This window comes from Nerophis ophidion, linkage group LG16, assembly GCF_033978795.1.
Source record: "Nerophis ophidion isolate RoL-2023_Sa linkage group LG16, RoL_Noph_v1.0, whole genome shotgun sequence".
NCBI classification, from domain to species: Eukaryota; Metazoa; Chordata; class Actinopteri; order Syngnathiformes; family Syngnathidae; genus Nerophis; species Nerophis ophidion.
This window is the reverse complement of record NC_084626.1, coordinates 1,001,092-1,024,003: the sequence shown is the minus strand read 5'-3', so window position 1 is coordinate 1,024,003 and position 22,912 is coordinate 1,001,092. Positions and strand designations below refer to the sequence as shown.

Here is a 22,912-nt window from a genome sequence, read left to right as displayed (position 1 = left end):
ATTCATGCTGTTGACTTGCTGTGATGACCTGAAATGTGAGAGTCAAACTGTGAGCCTTTGAAAAAGACAAACCAGCATAACTCGATCTAGATCCTGCATGGGAGGCTACCGAGACCATACCAGAACCCCCTAACTTACCGCCCCACAAAAAAAACAATAAAACACGTCCAAATGCCTCCTTCTTTGCAAGCAAGTTAACCCAGGAACCGAAGCACGTGTTCATCAAAAATATTTTCCCAAACTAAACCAACCACATTGTTGTTCAATTAAAAGAACAATAGGAGTGGAAAAAGAAATTGCCTCTGAATTGAAGCTATTATCATTTTTATCTGATTTACGACACCTAAAGACTTTTTATATTTACTAATAAATAGATAGGATCGAAATAGTATCAATCTCGCAGGTCCCTTCCCCATCGACAACAATGCTAATCAAGCAGACTTTCTGAGAGCCAACACCTATTACTTTTGGCAACATTAGGATCCGGGACCTTATATTTTTGAGCCCGAACACAAAGACGAGGGGTTTCCGCAGCGCTTTATTGTTAAGGCGGCCATCTTAACAACAAAGGGCCACCGCCTAAACTAAAGTCATAAAAAAAAACATTATATATATATTATATATATATATATACATATATATATACATATATAAACATATATATATACATATATATACATACATACATATATACATACATATATATACATACATACATATATATATACATACATATATATACATACATACATATATATATATACATATATATATACATACATATATATATACATACATACATATATATATATACATACATACATATATATATATACATACATACATATATATATACACATATATATATATATGTATATATATATATACACACATATATATATATACATATATATATATATATGTCACCAACGTCCCATTGGGTGTGAGTTTTTCCTTGCCCTTATGTGGGCTCTACCGAGGATGTCGTTGTGGTTTGTGCAGCCCTTTGAGACTCTTGTGATTTAGAGCTATATAAATAAACATTGATTGATTGGATTGATTGATTGATTGATATATATATATCTTGTGATTTAGGGCTATATAAATAAACATTGATTGATTGGATTGATTGATATGTATATTTTTGTTTTTGTTTTTGTCCTGTCCAGTTTCTCAGGCAAATCATATAGTTGATGTAGGTGCCCATTGCGACTGTTAAGATTTACTTTACAAAAGATAAGTGTCGGATACTTCTTTTGTTGCCTTATTTGCATTTGACTTTATTAATTATTATTATTATTATTGCTATTGTACTGTGTTGTCAGCCATAGTTACATTAATCATTAGTAACGTAGCAGCCTATTTTCGAATGGCAGCTATCACATGTTGATAAAAATATAACATTTAAATAATAAAAATCAACTATAAGCTTCCCAAATGCTGTAATAAACTAAGCATGATGAGTTGAGCATATGTCAGCATGTGGCCCCATTTTTAACCCTTTTTCAAACGCTTAATGCAAACGCTTATTTACCTTAAGTCATTATTTGAGTTAGTCATTATTTTGTCTTAACAACAAAGGGCCTTAGTAAGTCTTAGTAAGTCAATATTTACTAAGTCAAAATAATGACATACTTAGTATCTGAGGTAACTAGGACTGTTTGAGGGGTTTTTTTACGTTAAGTAAAAAATATCTAGATATATATATATTGTCATTCAGCATACGGAGCAGAAAATACAACCAAAAATGTAAACCCCAATAAAAAAAACATTTACTGTAATATTTCCACTCTCGCTGGGATGCCGAACGACGGGACGCTCGCATGATTCCGTTTAGATGAAGATTCAATGGCAATCTTCACCAAGGGTTGTAAAAAAAAGTTGCCGCAACTCGCTTCTTTTGGAGCAGTCTGTTGGTCCATGGCCAAATTTGTTTACTAGCAGGTGAGAGGTGCATGAATTATAATCAAGAATATACTTTTAGCAAGTTTGAGACCAAGCAGAAGCAGCCGTCAGCTCAGTGTGTCAACACTAGCGGCGTAAACTGGCATTAGCTCACTGCTATCAATGCGCCGCTAAAATAGGCTGTCTGAGTTAGCGCTTATAATAACAATAGCACTCATATTTGGTTGATATTCAGGTCAGAACAGGTAAATTGAGTATTGTCTGGATGTTTTCGAGAGTAAAATGAGAGGAACCTCCATCTGTAGACTCAATTGTTAGATATTTATCTACCATTTAGAATGCAATAAAATAAAGCTAAGTATACGTGTGTTTGTCTTACATAAGGATTGTGAATGATGAACAACACATCTCTTTCAGATTTTCGTGTATTTCCAGTGTGACTGCTCTAATAATATGGTCAGGGTGCAGAAGCGTTACTACAGTGATGTAGAATCCATGATGTCACTAAGATGACATATCAAAACAACACTAAATTAAAGTGCACTTTTTGTACAGAACCCTACTACAATAGTTAAAAACAAATAAAGTGCACTTTGTTTTAAAGATATTTCAATAAGTATCAAATAAAAATGAGCTGCATAATAGGAAATTAAATAGCGTATGTCCTTCGCTATGTGGTGAAAACGTATACTTGAATATCACGATATAGTCAAGCCCTATTAAGACCGTATTTTCACCTACTTTGCGGATTGTAAACACAATTGGAAATGGTTTAATAGATACAATGAAACCCATTTAAGCATACAAGGTAAACTTGTTTTTCCACTCGACTGCTACTTTGAGACCAAGTTAATCCGATGACATTCCGATGACATTTGGGGATTTTCTGTGTTTTCAAAGTTCGCAACAGCTCACTGTTTAGAGAAGTTTCAGTTGTTTGTGCCAGTTAAGTTTAGTTGGATCAAACTCTTTGGAATTCCATCTTTTAAACTCTCTGCCGCGTCTTACAAGTGGAAACAAGATACTTGATATTGATGTACGTTAGATTGCAATTTTAAAATAAAGAAGCTGCATTAATTAAACATAGGGACTTCTATAGGTTAGTGAGGTGCATATATACAGTTGTACTCATAAGTTTACATACCCTGGGAAATATGATTATTTCTTGGCCAATCTTCAGAGAATATGAATGATAACACAAAAACACAAAACCCATCACTCCAAATGACTTTGTTCCAGAAGTTTTGAGGCTTGTCTCTGTGTTGTTTGGCGTAATGTAAGAGGGGTCCTTTGCGACATTTGCGCAGAAATGGCTTTCTTCTGGCGACTAGACCATGCAGCCCATTTTTCTTCAAGTGCCTCCTTATTGTGCATCTTGAAACAGCCGCACCAAATTTTTTCAGAGAGTCCTGTATTACAGCTGAATATATTTGTGGATTTTTCTTTGCACCTCAAACAATTTTCCTGGCAGTTGTGGCTGAAATCTTTGCTGGTCTACCTGAATCCCTCATTTTCCACTACCTAAATCAGCGTTTGAACACAGCTGATTGGCATTCTCAATTCCTTAAATATGAATATGAATGATAACACAAAAACACAAAAAAGCCATTACTCCAAATGACTTTGTTCCAGAAGTTTTGAGGCTTGTCTCTGTGCTGTTTGGCGTAATGTAAGAGGGGTACTTTGCGACATTTGCGCAGAAATGGCTTTCTTCTGGCGACTCGACCATGCAGCCCATTTTTCTTCAAGTGCCTCCTTATAGTGCATCTTGAAACAGCCGCACCAAATTTTTTCAGAGAGTCCTGTATTACAGCTGAATATATTTGTGGATTTTTCTTTGCACCTCGAACAATTTTCCTGGCAGTTGTGGCTTAAATCTTTGCTGGTCTACCTGAATCCCTCATTTTCCACTACCTAAATCCGCGTTTGAACATGGCTGATTGGCATTCTCAATTCCTTGAATATGAATATGAATATGAATGATAACACAAAAACACAAAAAAGCCATTACTCCAAATGACTTTGTTCCAGAAGTTTTGAGGCTTGTCTCTGTGCTGTTTGGCGTAATGTAAGAGGGGTACCTTGCGACATTTGCGCAGAAATGGCTTTCTTCTGGCGACTCGACCATGCAGCCCATTTTTCTTCAAGTGCCTCCTTATTGTGCATCTTGAAACAGCCGCACCAAATTTTTTCAGAGAGTCCTGTATTACAGCTGAATATATTTGTGGATTTTTCTTTGCACCTCAAACAATTTTCCTGGCAGTTGTGGCTGAAATCTTTGCTGGTCTACCTGAATCCCTCATTTTCCACTACCTCAATCAGCATTTGAACACGGCTGATCGGCATTCTCAATTCCTTGGATATCTTTTTATACCATTTTCCTGATTTATGCAGTTCGATTACCTTTTCTCCCAGATCCTTTGACAATTATTTTTCCTTCCCCATGACTCAGAATCCAGAAACATATGTGCAACACTGGATGAAAGATGCAATGGTCTGTCAGAAGCCCAGAAACTCACTGTCTTTTTATACACACACATTAATTACAAACAAACATGTCACAGGTGAGGATTGGAACCTTGATTGGCCATTCAAACCTATTTTTGCAACTTGTGTGCATGTTATCAGTTCAAAGTCACTGAGTATTAAACTTCTGATCAGGGTCATTTGGGTACTTTCTTTTGTCATTTTGATTTAAAAAGCGTAAACACAAATGTTAGGCTTCACACAACCATTAAAGGCCTACTGAAATGAGATTTTCTTTTCCAAACGGGAATAGCAGGTCCATTCTATGTGTCATACTTGATCATTTCGCGATATTGCCATATTTTTGCTGAAAGGATTTAATAGAGAACATCGACGATAAAGCTCGCAACTTTTGGTCGCTAATAGAAAAGCCCTGCCTTTACCGGAAGTATGTGCGCGTGACGTCACGAGTTGCAGGGCTCCACACATATTCACATTGTTTATAATGGGAGCCACCAGCAGTAAGAGCACATCGGACCGAGAAAGCGACAATTTCCCCAATAATTTGAGCGAGGATGAAAAATTCCTGAAATAGGATATTGACAGTGAAGGACTAGAAAGAAAAAAAAAGCGACGGCTCCGGGCGGGGGCGGCAGTGTGAGCGTTTCAGATGTAATCAGACACATTTACTAGTATAATTCTGGAAGATCCCTTATCTGCTTAATTTTTTAATAGTGTTTTAGTGAGATTTTAAAGATTGTAAAGACATACCTCGAGGTCGCATGGCTGCGGTGAACACGCAGTGTCTCAGAGAGAAGCCGAGGAGCCAAGCTCACAGCTGCCTTTTTTGGCAGCTGCAGCAGGACGACTAATAATCCACTGATGTCTCCGGTAAGATATATATATCACAATTTCCCCATCCAAAAACATGCTGGTTGACGTAGAGAAAACATGTTCGCTTGACCGCTCTGCTTCACAACAAACAATGAAACACTGGCTGTGTCTCGGTGCTAAAGACAGCTGCAATCCACCGCTTTCCACCAACAGTATTGTTCTTTATAATCTCTCCATTATCAAATGAACAAATTGCAAAAGATTCAGCAACACGGATGTCCAAAATACTGTGTAATTATGCGATTGAAGCAGACGACTTTTAGCCGCTAGTGGTGCAGCGCTAATATTTCCTTACAGTCCGTGACGTCACGCGTACGCCTCATCATTCTGCAACGTTTTCAACAAGAAACTCGCGGGAAATTTTAAATTGCAATTTAGTAAACTAAAAAGGCCGTATTGGCATGTGTTGCAAAGTTAATATTTCATCATTGATATATAAACTATCAGACTGTGTGGTCGGTAGTAGTGGGTTTCAGTAGGCCTTTAAAGGGGAACGTTAACACCAGACCTATGTAAGCGTCAATATATACCTTTAAGCTGCAGGAAAAAGACCATATATATTTTTTAACCGATTTCCGAACTCTAAATGGCTGAATTTTGGCGAATTGAACGCCTTTCTGTTTATCGCTCTGTGGCGATGACGTTAGAACGTGACGTCACCGAGGTAAAACAGACGCCATTTTCATTTTCAACACATTGCAAACACCGGGTCTCAGCTCTGTTATTTTCTGTTTTTTCGACTATTTTTTGAAACCTTATAGACATCATGCCTCGTCGGAGGGTGTAACAACACTAACAGGGAGGGATTCAAGTTGCACCACTGGCCCAAAGATGCGAAAGTGTCTGCCGCCAGACCCCCATTGAATGTGCTGGAGTGGCTCCACATTTTACCGGCGATGACAGACATGGCACAGAGATGTATGGATAAACCTGCAGATGCATTTCCAACCATAAAGTCAACGAAATCACAAAGGTGAGTTTTGTTGATGTTGTTGACTTATGTGCTAATCAGACATATTTGGTTGTGGCATGACTGCCAGCTAATTGATGCTAACATGCTATGCTAATCAATGCCAACATGCTATTTACCGGCGGTGCTAAAGCAGACATGGCACAGAGATGTATGGATAACCTGCAGATGCATTTGCAACGATAAAGTCAACGAAATCACAAAGGTGAGTTTTGTTGATGTTCACTGCCAGCTAATCGATGCTAACATGCTACGCTAATCGATGCTAACATGCTATTTACCGGTGGTGCTAAAGCAGACATGGCACAGAGATGTATGAATAACCTGCAGATGCATTTGCAACGATAAAGTCAACGAAATCACAAAGGTGAGTTTTGTTGATGTTCACTGCCAGCTAATCGATGCTAACATGCTATGCTAATCGATGCTAACATGCTATTTACCGGCGGTGCTAAAGCAGACATGGCACAGAGATGTATGGATAACCTGCAGATGCATTTGCAACGATAAAGTCAACGAAATTCCAAAGGTGAGTTTTGTTGATGTTGACTGCCAGCTAATCAATGCTAGCATGCTATGCTAATCAATGCTAACATGGTATTTACCGGCGGTGCTAAAGCAAACATGGCACAGAGATGTATGGATAACCTGCAGATGCTTTTGCAACGATAAAGTCAACAAAATCACAAAGGTGAGTTTTGTATATGTTCACTGGCAGCTAATCGATGCTAACATGCTATGCTAATCGATGCTAATATGCTATTTACCGGCGGTGCTAAAGCAGACATGGCACAGAGATGTATGGATAACCTGCAGATGCATTTGCAACTATATTACGTTTCCTTCCACCCACATTTAATGCGAAAAAAACACTTACCAATCAAAGGATTTAAGTTGCTTCAGTGTCACAAAATGCGAAAGCCCTGATTGTTTGGTCCGCACATTTTACCGGCGATGCTAACGCAGCTATTCGGCCATGCTATGGCTATGAATAGCGTCAATAGCTATTCGCTCAATAGCTTCAGTTTCTTCTCTCCAACCATCCGTTTCAATACATGCGTAATCTGTTGAATCGCTTAAGCCGCTGAAATCCGAGCCTGAATCAGAGCTAACGTTGCTATATCTTGCTGTGGTATTCGCCATTGTTTGTTTGTATTGGCAGCACTGTATGACGTCACAGGAAAATGAACAGTGTCTTCGCAGAGAGCGAAAAAAAGGCACTTTAAAGCTTTTTTTTAGGGATATTCCAGGACCGGTAAAATTTTGAAAATAACTTCAAAAAATACAACAAGCCACTGGGAACTGATTTTTATTGTTTTTAACCCTTTTGAAATTGTGATAATGTTCCCCTTTAAGCATGAGTGAAAGAAAGGTTTATCATTCATATTCTCTGAAGAATGGCCAAGAAATCATAAATTCTCCCAGGGTATGGAAACTTATGAGCACGACTGTGCCAACGTTCTCGTTCTTAGGACGTCTACGTGAGAACTTTGCATGATAATGACAGAGGGAAGACAATTCTTTGAACCCCCTCTTACAGAGTACAGGTACTGTGTGGTGTCGTGTTTGACGACTGGTGTTTACAAGATACACAATCACACCTCCAGGAAATACAGATGAAATAAGGTGTTGACATTACTGTGCTGTAATTAGGACAAGGCTTGACGGTCATGGGTTGATCCTACGTTACGACACTGCGACAGACTGCGGGTCAGTTTCCATACGTCCAACTATACGGTCTGGATTTATGACAAGCAAGACAAATGGCTGACCCTGCACCCGCTCGCAGCTGTCGTCCTAAAAAATGTACAGCCGGAGTCATTTATAATGAGCCTCTTTCACCCGCAGGCGGACTCAAATACTCCAAATCAAACGACATGTGGCGCCCCGACGGTGATAGCTTATTGATTTGATCAGAGAAAAACATCAGCAGACGAGACCCCCGCCCGGGGGTGAAGAGAGCGGGTGTAAGTGTTAAACGAGGGTGAGAACTGTGGTCCTTGTGTGCGAATCAGCATGGTGCAACAGATGGAGAGGAGCTAATCTCTTTGCAGTCAGAGAAACACCTTCGCATGCTTTCTTTTTTCCAACTCTCAGCCCTCAGCCCCGTTGCACAACTCCTCACGTGCGGGGCAAACACACAAAACTTGTCGGTCCGGGGAGTCGGCTCTGCTTTTTCAAGCTGAGACACGGACTGAGCAAAAGTGAAGGTTCGTGAGCGCTCTCAATTATTTAGTTTCTCTGTGGCTTTTTTACCATGACCAGCAACAGCTGATGTGGTTATTATTACTTCAGCGTAGGATTGTACCGATACCAATATTTTGGCCCCATACCAAAATGTATTCCGATACTTTTGTAAATAAAGGGCACCACAAAAAATGTCACTATTTTATTTATCTTAAAAGGGAACATTATCACAATTTCAGAAGGGTTAAAACCAATAAAAATCAGCTCCCAGTGGCTTATTTTATTTTTCGAAGTTTTTTTCAAAATTGTACCCGTCCCGGAATATCCCTAAAAAAACCTTTAAAGTGCTTGATTTTCCCTATTTGCCTAAGCCACTGTCCAATTCCCTGTGACGTCACATAAGGATGCCAATACAAACAATGGCGAATAGCACAGCAAGATATAGCGACATTAGCTCGGATTCAGACTCGGATTTCAGCGGCTTAAGCGATTCAACAGATTACGCATGTATTGAAACAGATGGTTGGAGTATGGAGGCAGATAGCGAAAACGAAATTGAAGAAGAAACTGAAGCTATTGAGCGAATAGCTATTGACGCTATTCGGCCATCTTTGCGTTAGCATCGCCGGTAAAATGTGCGGACCAACCGATCAGGACTTTCGCATTGACACAAGATCAACTTAAATCCGTCGATTGGTAAGTGTTTGTTTCGCATTAAATGTGGGTGGAAGGAAACGCTGGATGTAAATATAGTTTCAAATGTACATACAGGTAGCCTAAATAGCATGTTAGCATCGATTGGCTGGCAGTCATACCGCGACCAACTATGTGTGATTAGCACATAAGTCAATAAAATCAACAACACTCACCTTTGTGATTTCGTTGACTTTATCGTTGGGAATGCATCTGCTTTGAGTGTCGCAGGGTATCCCGACATTTTAGCCATCTCTGTGCCATCTCTATCGTAGCATCGCCGGTAAAAACCAAACGAGGGACTTTTGCATCTCTTGACACTAGAGCAACTTGAATCCGTCGACTGGTATTTTTTGTTTGTTTGGCATTAAATGTGAATGGAGGGAAAGGCTGGATGTAAATATAGCTACAAATGAGGCATAATGCTGCAATATGTACACAGCTAGCCTAAATAGCATGTTAGCATCGATTAGCATGCCGTGCTAATCGATGCACATTCTACGTAAATCAACTTGATTCCGTCCCTGATCGTGTTGTTACACCCTCCGACAACAAACCGACGAGGCATGATGTCTCCAAGGTATCGGAAAATAGTCGAAAAAACGGAAAATAACAGAGCTGATTCGACTCGATGCGTCTGACGTGTAGGGAAAAATGGCGTTGAGTACCGATGTGACGTCACGTTCTGACGTCGTCGCTCAGAAAGGGATAAACAGAAACGCGTTTAATTCAACAAAAGTCACCCATTTGGAGTTCGGAAATCGGTTAAATAAATATATGGTCTTTTTTTCTGCAACACCAAGGTATATATTGACGCTTACATGGGTCTGGTGATAATGTTCCCCTTTAACAAAAAAATCTTTAGGTTCTTTAAACATATGTTTCTTATTGCAATCAAAAAAGAATTTTAAATAAAATATTAAACACACTCAACAACTTGTCTTTTAATAATAATAATGATAATAATGATAATGTATTAGATTTTATATCGCGCTTTTTCTATTATTACATACTCAAAGCGCTCACAGAAAAGTAAGAACCCATCATTCATTTACACAGAGGTGGTGGTAAGCTACATTTGTAGCCGCAGCTGCCCTGGGGTAGACTGACGGAATCGAGGCTGGCAGTTTGCGCTTACGGCCCCTCCGACCACCGCCTATCATTCATTCATCATTCATTCACCAGTGTGAGCGGCACCGGGGTCAAGGGTGAAGTGTCCTGCCCAAGGACACAACGGCAGCGATTTGGATGTGAAGAGGCGGGGAGCGAACCTGCAGCCCTCAGTCTACCCACTACACCATACCGCCCCAATTTAGTGGTAAGAAAGCAAACAAAGCTGCCTAATTAGTCTGCTGACATATCTCCCGTCCAAAGGCAAAACCCAGTAACTCAATTTTGGTCAAAACTGAGCTGTTAATAATTTTGGAGTTCCTAGGTGATATGCTTTACATTAGTGTATGCGATATTGTAATTTGTTCCGTAAGTAACCTGTTACGCGCATGGCAGGACCTAGCAACTACCACATAACCGCGTAGATACAACAGAAAAACCTAGTATCTCAAGGGACCAATCGGAGCTTCTTTGTCAGTCGCCATATTGCAGGGGTGTCAAACTCAAATACAGAGTGGGCCAAAATTCTAAACTGAAAAAGGCCGCGGGCCAAAGTTGAACAACTTAACATTTTAATAGGGACCCAAACAAGTTTTGCATTGAATATTGAACAAGCAAGGCTTATATAACTTTATAGTGACATGCAAAATCAAGTTTTGTTGGTAGCGGGGGTGTATAATGTAGCGTCCCGGAAGAGTTAGTGCTGCAAGGGGTTCTGGGTATTTGTTCTGTTGTGTTTATGTTGTGTTACGGTGCGGATGTTCTCCCAAAATGTGTTTGTCATTCTTGTTTGGTGTGGGTTCACAGTGTGGTGTAACCGTGTTAAAGTTGTTTATACGGCCACCCTCAGTGTGACCTGTATGGCTGTTGACCAAGTATGCTATGCATTCACTTGTGTGTGTGTAGAAGCCGCATATATTTCTCACACTGTTTGTATGGAGGAAAAGCGGACGTGACGACAGGTTGTAGAGAATGCTAAAAGCAGTACCTTTAAGGCACGCCCCCAATATTGTTGTCCGGGTGGAAATTCGGGAGAATGGTTGCCCCGGGAGTTTTTTTTTGGGGGGGGGGGGCACTGAAATTCGGGATTCTCCTGGAAAAATCGGGAGGGTTGGCAAGTATGAAAATTAGCCTTGAATACGGTGATACAGCGGCACCGCCACTGTATAACATCGGCGGGCCAGCTCCAATGTTAATTTATTATTGCCTCAAGGGCCAAATGAAATTACACGGGGGCCAGAGTTTGACACCCATGCCTTATTGTCTTTAATGAGACATTTGCACGAATGGGGGCCGTCGGTCAACCTGATTATGTGATATTATGGCACGAGGGGATATTTGGAAGATTGGCCCAGGACGTTGCAAGCACCTTCATTAAATGTATTGTTCTTGATTCTTCCCCTTGCATACTCTTTTGGGCAGATAACTGTGGAGGTCAAAATAAAAACTGGACGCTGTACACGGCTCTTGCCCAATGTGCAAACGCAGAATGGGGCCCACCCGAGATTGTGATAAACTATCTGGTGAAAGGGCACAGGTTCATGAGAGCAGATTCAATCCATGGCTCAATCGGCAAGAAAATGAAAGCTCAAGAAAACATTTATACGTTTGATGACTTTGTAGATCTTTGTAAGACAGCATTAAGATAGATTGGTTTTCCTTTGTTTTCTCAAAATCAGCTAGAAGTGAGTTTCTAGGTTTTGCCTTTGGACAGGAGATTTGCAGTAACATATTGTGTCATTTATATTATATTATTTTGTCAACATTATGAGGGACAAGCTGTAAAAATGGATCGTTAATCCACTTGTTCATTTACTGGTTATTGTCCGTCTCAAAATGTTTGTGGAGAGGCGGAGCCGACGGGCTGACGTGACGGCGGGGCAGGACACGCCTTGGCCCTGCTCAAGATGGCGGCCAGGAGGCGGAGAATGCGGCGGAACGAAGAGGCGGGGCTTGCCGGGAGCGACGCCGCAGCAATCGAGATCACGTGCGTGGCTCACACACCGGTTCACAATCTGCCTATCTCCTCACAGTGTATAAAAAGGGAGAGAGAGGAAAGATCAGAGAGAGAAGAGGTGGAGTGTCTGCAGTGCCGGAAAAAACAAGAACGATCCCAGAAGGAGCCCCAGACGAGGACAACGACAACGGCAGCTGAAAAGCCGACCGGAACGAGCAACGGAGAAGGAGCTGAAAAGCGACCCGACCGATATCGAAGCTTTGTTATTGAAAAATAAAGAGTCAAACCTGCTCGACAAGATGTCCTTCCTGGGTGGTCCATGTAATCCACAAGAAGACGGCAGGAGTCGGTCACAATGTTCTATCTACACTTCTGTTAAAATGTAATAATCACTGATTCTTCTGTTGTTTGATACTTTACATTAGTTTTGGATGATACCACCAATTTAGGTATCGATCCGACACAAAGTGGTAACGGGATCAGACAGTGGTCATGTAAGTCCTCATCTGTCCAGGGACGTATTTGCTGAGTTTATGAACAGAATATGAATTTTTTTTTAAAAAGGAAAAAATATTTAGTGACGATAAAAAATAACGATACATTCATAGTAGTATCGACTAGCTACGCTCTTGTATTTGATATCATGACAGTGGATGTTAGTTGTAGATCCACCCATGGCATTTGTTTACATTTTGAAGTCGGTGAGCTATTGTATACTCCTACGGTGTGGAATGAAGCATGTTTAGCTATTCCTCGTCCTACAAGGATGATACTTGTAAGAAACTTACTTTATTTGTCACCATGGAGGCGAAGATTAGTGATTTAAAAGTAGCTAAAACGCTGTCGACTGCGGATGGACGTTAGCCGCAAGCTAGCTAGCCATGTCTTAAAGCACCTCTTCCTGGGGGTGTTTCAGTGTTATAGCTTCAATTTCAACGTTAAAGGCCTACTGAAATGAGATTTTCTTATTTAAACGGGGATAGCAGGTCCATTCTATGTGTCATACATGATCATTTTGCGATATTGCCATATTTTTGCCGAAAGGATTTAGTAGAGAACATCGACGATGAAGTTCGCAACTTTTGGGCGCTAATAAAAAAGCCTTGCCTGTACCGGAAGTAGCAGACGATGTGCGCGTGACGTCACGGGCTGTGGAGCTCCTCACATCCTCACATTGTTTATAATCAAGGCCACCAGCAGCAAGAGCGATTCGAGAAAGCAACAATTTCCCCATTAATTTGAGCGAGGATGAAAGATCCGTGGATGAGGAAAGTTAGAGTGAAGGACTAGAAAGAAAAAAATAAAAAAGAAAAGGCGACGGCAGTAGGAGCTATGGAAGAGCCAGGAAAGTCTCAGCTGCCTCTTTGACAGCTGCTGCAGGAGGACGCAAGCTCCGCTCATGTCTCCGGTAAGAGCCAATTTATTAACATAATTTACAAACATGGCCACCAGCAGCGAGAGCGATTTGGACCGAGAAAGCAACGATTACCCCATTAATTTGAGCAAAGATGAAAAATTTGTGGTTGAGGAAAGTGAGAGTGAAGGACTAGGGGGGAAAAAAAAAAAAAACTAGACGGCAGAGCGATTCAGATTAGACAACTTTACTAGGATAATTCTGTAAAATCCCTTATCTGCTTATTGTGTTACTAGTGTTTTAGCGTTTTAGTGAAAGTCGGAGGGGTGTGGCGACCGGCAGTGTCTCTGAGGGAAGCCACGTTTCTCAACGAGGCGAAGCGAAACCAGCCTTTGGGGCCGGGCTGAGTTTTTTTTTTTTCCCTCCTCCACGGTGGAAGCATCCCACGTTCGGGGGCGGCCGGTGGGAGGAAGCAAGAGTGTCCGTAGCCGCCTCTTTGACAGGTGTACGAGGAACGACGCAAGCTCTCCGCTCATGTCTACGCTAAGAGCCGACTTATTACCACCATTTTCTCACCGAAACCTGCCGGTTGACATGTGGTAGGGAACCATGTTCGCTTGACCGCTCTGTTCCATAGTAAAGCTTCACCGTCATCTTTCGGGAATGTAAACAAGGAAACACCGGCTGTGTTTGCGTGCTAAAGGCGGCCGCAATACACTGCTTCCCACCGACATCTTTCTTCTTTGACGTCTCCATTATTAATTGAACAAACTGCAAAAGATTCTGCAACACAGATGTCCAACATACTGTGTAATTATGCGATTAGAGCAGGCGACTTATAGCCGGGATCGGGGCTGGAACAAAATGTCCGCTACAATCCGTGACGTCACGCACACGCGTCATCATACCGCGACGTTTTCAAACAGGATACTTCGCGCAAAATTTTAAATTGCAACTTAGTAAACTAAAAAGGCCGTATTGGCATGTGATGCAACGTTAAAATTTCCTCACTGATATACAAACTATTAGACTGCATGGTCGGTAATAGTGGGCTTCAGTAGGCCTTTTAAGTTTTTAAGTCAAAATGCGTCCGTTCTCTCTTTTCTGTCAACACGCTGTGTCTGCTTACAAGTGCTCTGTGATTGTGCGCTGCCGAACACGCTCTGCTGCTCGTAAAACCAGCAATGTTACGACGCGGCGCTTCACACCCTTGTGTGGTGTTTCGGGTCTGTGGGACTCGTTTTAATTTTTTATTAAAATAAAAATAACTAATTTTTCAAACTGACACTCACTAACTTTGGCTCGCACACACACACACACACACACACACACACACACACACACACACACACACACACAAGGCCTAGACCGGAGGAGGACAGACTGTGGGTACACAGAAAATCCAGAGGGTCAAATGTGCGAGAAAATGAGAGCAGAGAGTGTTGGAAAAAAAAATGTTGCAACCTTGTGTGTGAAACGCAGGTGCAGAAACACAAAAAAAGAATCCCTGTGGGATGCAGAAACTGGCAGAGAATGTTTCCGTGCAACATTCATATTGTTGTTACTCAGCCAGCGTTTGGGGGTCTGATGGACCCGTTGCATTTTGTGGCTTATAATGCCTCACAATCCAACACTTTTATGATAAAATACTGAACAGATGTTTATTGGGTTTAGGGTAAACATCTTTTACTATACTCTTAATGTTTAAAAAGTACCAGTCCCCCATCAGACCCAATGTTTGCGGGTCTGAGGGACCCGTTGCATTTTGTGGCTTTTAATGCCTCACAATCCAACACTTTTATGATAAAATACTGAACAGATGTTTATTGGGATTAAGGTAAACATCTTTTACTATATTCTTAATGTTTGAAAAGTACCAGTCCCCCATCAGACCCAGTGTTTGCGGGTCTGAGGGACCCGTTGCATTTTGTGGCTTTTAATGCCTCACAATCCAACACTTTTATGATAAAATACTGAACAGATGTTTATTGGGTTTAGGGTAAACATCTTTTACTATACTCTTAATGTTTAAAAAGTACCAGTCCCCCATCAGACCCAGTTTTTGCGGGTCTGAGGGACCCCGTTGCATTTTGTGGCTTTTAATGCCTCACAATCCAACACTTTTATGATAAAATACTGAACAGATGTTTATTGGGTTTAGGGTAAACATCTTTTACTATACTCTTAATGTTTAAAAAGTACCAGTCCCCCATCAGACCCAGTTTTTGCGGGTCTGAGGGACCCGTTGCATTTTGTGGCTTTTAATGCCTCACAATCCAACACTTTTATGATAAAATACTGAACAGATGTTTATTGGGATTAAGGCAAACATATTTTCAGTATTTTTACATAAAAGTGTTGGATTGTGAGGCATTACTGTCTGATGGGGGACGGGTACTTTTCAAACATTAAGAGTATAGTGCAATTTTTGATTCATTAGGAGCGCAATACTACACTAGTACCGGTATACTCTACAACCCTACTTCAGCGAGAGCACTCTGAGCAGTCCGACAAATGGAACTGGGGCGCGCGCTCCTGTCAGTTGGATTCAAATCGAGGCTATTACCTCAGCGAGCGTGAGCGCAAACACAAAGGGATGGCAGCGCTGGAAGAGACAACGCACTCTAACCTCCGTGCGGGCCCACTGATGGAAGGTTTACATGGCACAACACGAGAGGCGGTGGGGGGGGGCTGGGGAGTTGATTAGTGATTTGGTTTGTAGGTCACATTTTCAAGCCCAATAAATCTTTACAGACTTTACCCCAAACCATTTTGTCCATGTTCTGCCAAAGGGGCCATTCAGAGAGGCAACAATAGAAAGCCAAGTAACCCAATTTTTAAACATTACACAAACCTTGTTTCCCTATGAGTTGGGAAATTGTGTTAGAGGTAAATAAAAGCAGAATACAATGATTTGCAAATCCTTTTCAACCCATATTCAATTGAATACACTACAAAGACAAGATATTTGATGTTCAAACTCTTAACCTTTTTTTTTTTTTTGCAAATGACAAAGTAGTTGGGAAAGGGCATGTTCACCACTGTGTTACATCACATTTTCTTTTAACAACACTAAAACATTTGGGAACTGAGGAAACTAATTGTTGAAGCTTTGAAAGTGGAATTCTTTCCCATTCTTGTTTTATGTAGAGCTTCAGTCGTTCGACAGTCTTCACTGTCATATTTTACGCTTCATAATGCGCCACACATTTTCGATGGGAGACAGGTCTGGACTGCAAGCGGGCAAGGAAAGTACCCGCACTCTTTTTTTACGAATACACGCTGTTGTAACACGTGCTGAATGTGGCTTGGCATTGTCTTGGTGAAATAAGCAGGGGCGTCCATGAAAAAGACGATGCTTGGATGGCAGCATATGTTGTTCCAAAACCTATATGTACCTTTCAGCATTAATGGTGCCTTCACAGATGTGTAAGTTACCCATGCCTTGGACACTAATGCACCCCCATACCATCACAGATGCTGGCTTTTGAACTTTGCGTCGATAACAGTCTGGATGGTTCGCTTCCCTTTTGGTTCGGATGACACAATGTAGAATATTTCCATAAACAATTTGAAATGTGGACTCGTCAGATCACAGAACACTTTTTCAATTTGCATCAGTCCATCTTAGATGATCTCAGGCACAGAGAAGCCGGCGGCGTTTCTGGGTGTTGTTGATAAATGGCTTTCGCTTTGCATTGTAGAGCTTTAACTTGCACTTACAGATGTAGCGACGAACTGTATTTAGCGACAGTTGTTTTCTGAAGTGTTCCTGAGCCCATGTGATGAAATCCTTTAGAGATTGATGTCAGTTTTTTATACAGTGCCCTCTGAGGGATCGACGGTCACGGTCATTCAATGTTGGTTTCTAGCCATGCCGCTTACGTGGAGTGATTTCTCCAGATTCTCTCAACCTTTTGATGATATTATGGACCTAGATGTTGAAATCCCTAAATTTTTTGCAATTGCACTTTGAGAAATGTTGTTCTTAACCTGTTTGACTATTTGCTCACGCAGTTGTGGACAAAGGGGTGTACCTCGCCCCATCCTTTCTTGTGAAAGACTGAGCATTTTTTGGGAAGCTGTTTTTAAACCCAATCATGGCACCCACCTGTTTCCAAATAAGTGTTTGATGAGCATTCCTAAACTTTATCAGTATTTATTGCCACCTTTCCCAACTTTTTTGTCACGTGTTGCTGGCATCAAATTCTAAAGTTAATGATTATTTGCACAAAAAAAGAAAAACGTTTATCAGTTTGAATATCAAATATGTTGTCTTTGTAGCATATTCAACTGAAAACGGGTTGAAAATTATTTGCAAATAATTGTATTCTGTTTATATTTACATCTAAAACAATTTCCCAACTCATATGGAAACGGGGTTTGTACATTAAAAGTGGTGTTACTACATACAGAAACTTTCGAAAAACAATTGTTCATGCTCGCCCATAAGACATCGCTTTCACAAACAGTACTGCGACTTACATTTGAGGAACAATTCCAGACATTGTTTTGCACATTCCAACAAAAAGAGTCAAGTGGCAGCTTCTGGCTAAGGAGAGGAAACCCGAAAATGGAATGTCTTGAGGTTTTGTGCACAATATTTTTAGCCCGAAGCTGCACAGACCTTGATGAATGTCCAATCACATCACCAGAGTCAAAGCAGTGACTTCCTTTTGGGGGCAAAGGAATCGGATAGCCTTAAAAAAAACGAGGCGATTACGTGCCATAGGACCTCAGCGTATTTGTCGTTTTGCTATCACTTAGAAGAAAGATGCTTTGTTGTTTCCATTTTCCTCATAGCGGTGGTTAACTTCCTTTCAATAATAAAAAAGTAGAATGTGACATCATATGCCTTAGCCATATGATGAGTTTAATCTGCGTTAAAAACACTTCTTTATGATTTAAATAATACGTATCAGATATACTTTGATCTAACTTTCATAACCCGTCTTTTGAGTCTGTCTGCAAGATGTATGTTTCTGGAAGCCATCCCAGATTCAAATGAAACCACGCCACACCCTCTCCAAAAGTGTCTAAATCAGGGGTCGGCAACCCAACATGTCGAAAGAACCAATTTGGACCAAAAATACGAAAAACTAATCTGTTTGGAGCCGTAAAAAGTAAAACGCCTTATGTAAGTGTTTTAATGAAGGGAATCAATGTTTACTTATATAGCCCTAAATCACTAGTGTCTCAAAGGGCTGCACAAACCACAACACAACATATTAAAGGCCTACTAAAACCCACTACTACCGACCACGCAGTCTGATATATATCAATGATGAAATCTTAATTGTAGATCACATTTTGGTCCAGCACCATTCCCAGCTATAAGTCGTCTGTTTGCATCGCATAATTCCACAGTATTCTGGACATCTGTGTTGCTGAATCTTTTGCAATTTGTTCAATGAATAATGGAGACGTCAAAGAAGAAAGCTGTAGGTGGGAAGCGGTGTATTGCGGCCGCCTTTAGCAACACAAACACAGCCGGTGTTTCATTGTTTACATTAACGAAAGATGACAGTCGAGCTTTACTATGGAACAGAGATGTCAAGCAAACACGTCTGGATTGGACCACACACACAAAGTACAGTGTATTATGCAGGGATCATTTCGAAAGATCGTGTTTTGAAGAGGGTCCCTTGCAAAGGGCAGAGATGGGCATAGCCACCACCCGTCGACTGGTGCTGAAGAAAGGTGCAGGGCCGACCTTCAGGTTGTACAGGTACGACCATATAATCTTACTAAAACACCAGTAACACAATAAGCAGATAAGGGATATTCCAGAAATATCCTAGTAAATGTGTCTAATAACATATGAATCGCTCCCACTGCCCTGGTCTTTTTTTTTTCCAGTCCTTCACTCACTTTCCTCATCCACGAATCTTTCATCCTCGCTCAAATTAATGGGGAAATCGTCGCTTTCTTGGTCCGAATCGCTTTCGCTGCTGGTGGCCATGATTGTAAACAATGTTCAGATGTGAGGAGCTCCACAACCCGTGACATCACGCGCATATAGTCAGCTACTTCCGGTACAGGCAAGGCTTTTTTATTAGCGACCAAAAGTTGCGAACTTTATCGTCGATGTTCTCTACTAAATCCTTTCAGCAAAAATATGGCAATATCGCGAAATGATCAAGTATGACACATAGAATGGACCTGCTATCCCCGTTTAAATAAGAACATCTCATTTCAGTAGGCCTTTGAGTAAGTGTCTCAGAGGGTGAAATAATTCCTGGAAATTGTTTTAGAACTGCCAAAAGTCTAGAATTGTGTGTCCAAGTTAAATGAAAGGACAGGTTGTCTTCTTCTAATAGATGTATTACAATCTTTGCAGCCTGGGTAATGTTTGCTGTGGTCGGGAACAACATGATACATTTTGCTGTGGTCTGGAACAACATGACAGACAATCAGAAATGCAGCCACTATTACATACAGAAAATGTGTGATGAGACATGCAAATATAAATGAAATACACAGAGGACATAAGCAAAGGAAATTAAAATGAGCTGAAATATAGCTACAAACGAGGCATAATGATGCAATGTGTACACACAGCTAGCCGAAATAGCATGTTAGCATGGATTATTAGCACGCCGCGAAAGTCGTTAACCTCGACAAAGCTCACCTTTGTGCATTCACGCACAACATGAAAAGTTTGGTGGACAAAATGAGACAAAGAGGGAGTGGAATGAAACACGTATTTTCTGTGGCAGCGTCGGACAAAGTTGTATGTAAACAAACTATGGTGCGTTCAAGGGCCAACAAAATTAGTAGGACAAAACGGTGCTGGCCAAATACTGTCATCAGTGAAGCATGTTTAATAGAAACAGTGGGATTTTTAACAATTATGAAGATTTGGGTCATGTTTGTCCTCCTACAAGAAACGTGGACCCCGACTTAAACAAGTTGAAAAACGTATTCGGGTGTTAACATTTAGTGGTCAGTTGTACGGGATATGTACTGTACTGTGCATTCTACTAATAAAAGTTTCAATCAATTAATCAAACATTATCAAAACAACAAATATATTTTTCCATTTATCTTTTTCCATTGTTGAAAAAGCTCCAGGGAGCCACTAGGGCGGTGCTAAAGAGCCACATGCGGCTAAAGAGCCATGGGTTGCTGACCCCTGGGATATACAGTACATTGTTTCCCCCAGAAAATTTGTTAGTTAAGGTGGGGTCCCTCGAGGGGGAAGGGGGCGCCGCTCGGGACAGGCGGGCGGACGGGGAAGGGGCTGGGTGGGTGTAAGGAACTGTGTAATTCGGGCCTGTCGTCACCATCACGTCTCCATCTCACCACAGCCTGGAGGGGCAATAGACTACAGACTGTGGTGAAGTAGGCCGGCTTCGTCGCATCAAGAAGGCTACAATTTTTGGTTGTTTTTCCGCTCCGTATGCTGAGTGGCAATATTCGATATATATACGATTTCTAACAATTATCAAGATTTGCGTCATGTTTGTCCTCCTACAGAAACGTGGACCCCGACTTAAAGAAGTTAAACAAATCCATTTTTGAAAAAGCTCCAGGGAGCTACTAGGGCGGTGCTCAAGAGCCGCGGGTTGCTGACCCCTGGACTAAATGTATCTTTAGAGTATGTACACTGTTATGAATAGCTTGAAGTCATTACCACAATTTTTTTTTTTCCAGGCACGGTCAAAAATAAACTTATATAGATTCACCCAGTCACAACATTAGGTACACCCACGCACTCGCTGATCAAATCGGCCTCTGCATGAACCTTATGATTTGATACTTTGGGATTGTCAAGAGTACACGGATATCCAACAGTGCAACAACATTTATAAGTCAGGAGAGCCGAAATTCATCATCGGTCCACTTTTAATGTTAAGACCGGATGTTTTGTTGTTATGTTTCACTAGTAGGTGTAAAAGATTCACACTTGCACATCCAAACATATTAAAATCATAATAAAATTAGCGATACTGTGAACGTTTTTATAATGGTGAGTAACTTTGTTGTTGCTATGTTTCAATAGTAGCAGTAAAAGTTTCACACTTGCACATCTAAACATATTAAAATGATACTAAAATTAGCGATACTGTGAACGTTTTTATAATGGTGAGTAACTTTGTTGTTGCTATGTTTCTATAGTCGGTGTAAAAGTGTCACACTTCCACATCTAAATATATTAAAATGATACTAAAATTAGCGATACTGTGAACGTTTTTATAATGGTGAGTACCTTTGTTGTTGCTATGTTTCAATAGTCGGTGTAAAAGTTTCACACTTGCACATCCAAACATTAAAATTATACTAAAATGAGCGATACTGTGAACGTTTTTATAAGGGTGAGTAACTTTGTTGTTGCTATTTTTAAATAGTAGGTGTAAAAATGTCACGCTTGCACATCTAAACATATTAAAATGATACTAAAATGAGCGATACTGTGAACGTTTTTATAATGGTGAGTAACTTTGTTGTTGCTATGATTCAATAGTCGGTGTAAAAGTTTCACACTTGCACATCCAAACATTAAAATTACACTAAAATGAGCGATACTGCGAAAGTTTTTATAATGGTGAGTAACTTTATTTTTGCCATGTTTCAATAGTCGGTGTAAAAGTTTCACGCTTTCCCATCCAAACATATTAAAATCGTAATAAAATTAGCGATACTGTGAAAGTTTTTATAATGGTGAGTAACTTTGTTGTTGCTATGTTTCAATAGTAGGTGTAAAAGTTTCACACTTGCACATCCAAATATATTAATATGATACTAAAATGAGCAATACTGTGAACGTTTTTATAATGGTGAGTAACTTTGTTGTTGCTATGTTTCAATAGTCGGTGTAAAAGTTTCACACTTCCACATCTAAACATATTAAAATGATACTAAAATTAGCGATACTGTGAACGTTTTTATAATGGTGAGTAACTTTGTTGTTGCTATGTTTCACTAGTAGGTGTAAAAGTTTCACGCTTGCCTATCTAAACATATTAAAATCATACTAAAATTAGCAATACTGTGAAAGTTTTTATAATAGTGAGTAACTTTGTAGGTGTAAAAGTTTCACATTTACACACCAAAATATATTGATATGATACTAAAATAAGCAATACTGTGAACGTTTTTATAATGGTGAGTAACTTTGTTGTTGCTGTTTTTAAATAGCAGGTGTAAAAATGTCACGCTTGCACATCTAAACATATTAAAATGATACTAAAATGAGCGATACTGTGAACGTTTTTATAATGGTGAGTAACTTTGTTGTTGCTATGTTTCAATAGTCGGTGTAAAGGTTTCACGCTTTCCCATCCAAACATATTAAAATCATAATAAAATTAGCGATACTGTGAAAGTTTTTATAATGGTGAGTAACTTTGTTGTTGCTATGTTTCAATAGTAG

The 22,912-nt window shown here is 40.4% G+C and overlaps 1 protein-coding gene and 1 long non-coding RNA gene across 2 annotated transcripts in view; one reads left to right on the top strand and one right to left on the bottom strand.

Annotated features, from left to right (window-relative positions):
* The window catches only part of LOC133569961 (dual specificity tyrosine-phosphorylation-regulated kinase 2-like), a 51,072-nt gene that overhangs the window by 12,018 nt on the left and 16,142 nt on the right, over positions 1–22,912 (bottom strand). The gene's annotated exons all lie outside the window — the stretch shown is intronic.
* On the top strand, positions 7,857–12,472 carry LOC133535621 (uncharacterized). Its single transcript, XR_009802260.1, has 3 exons — positions 7,857–8,445; positions 10,301–10,433; positions 12,074–12,472. It is a non-coding gene; the product is annotated as an uncharacterized LOC133535621 (long non-coding RNA).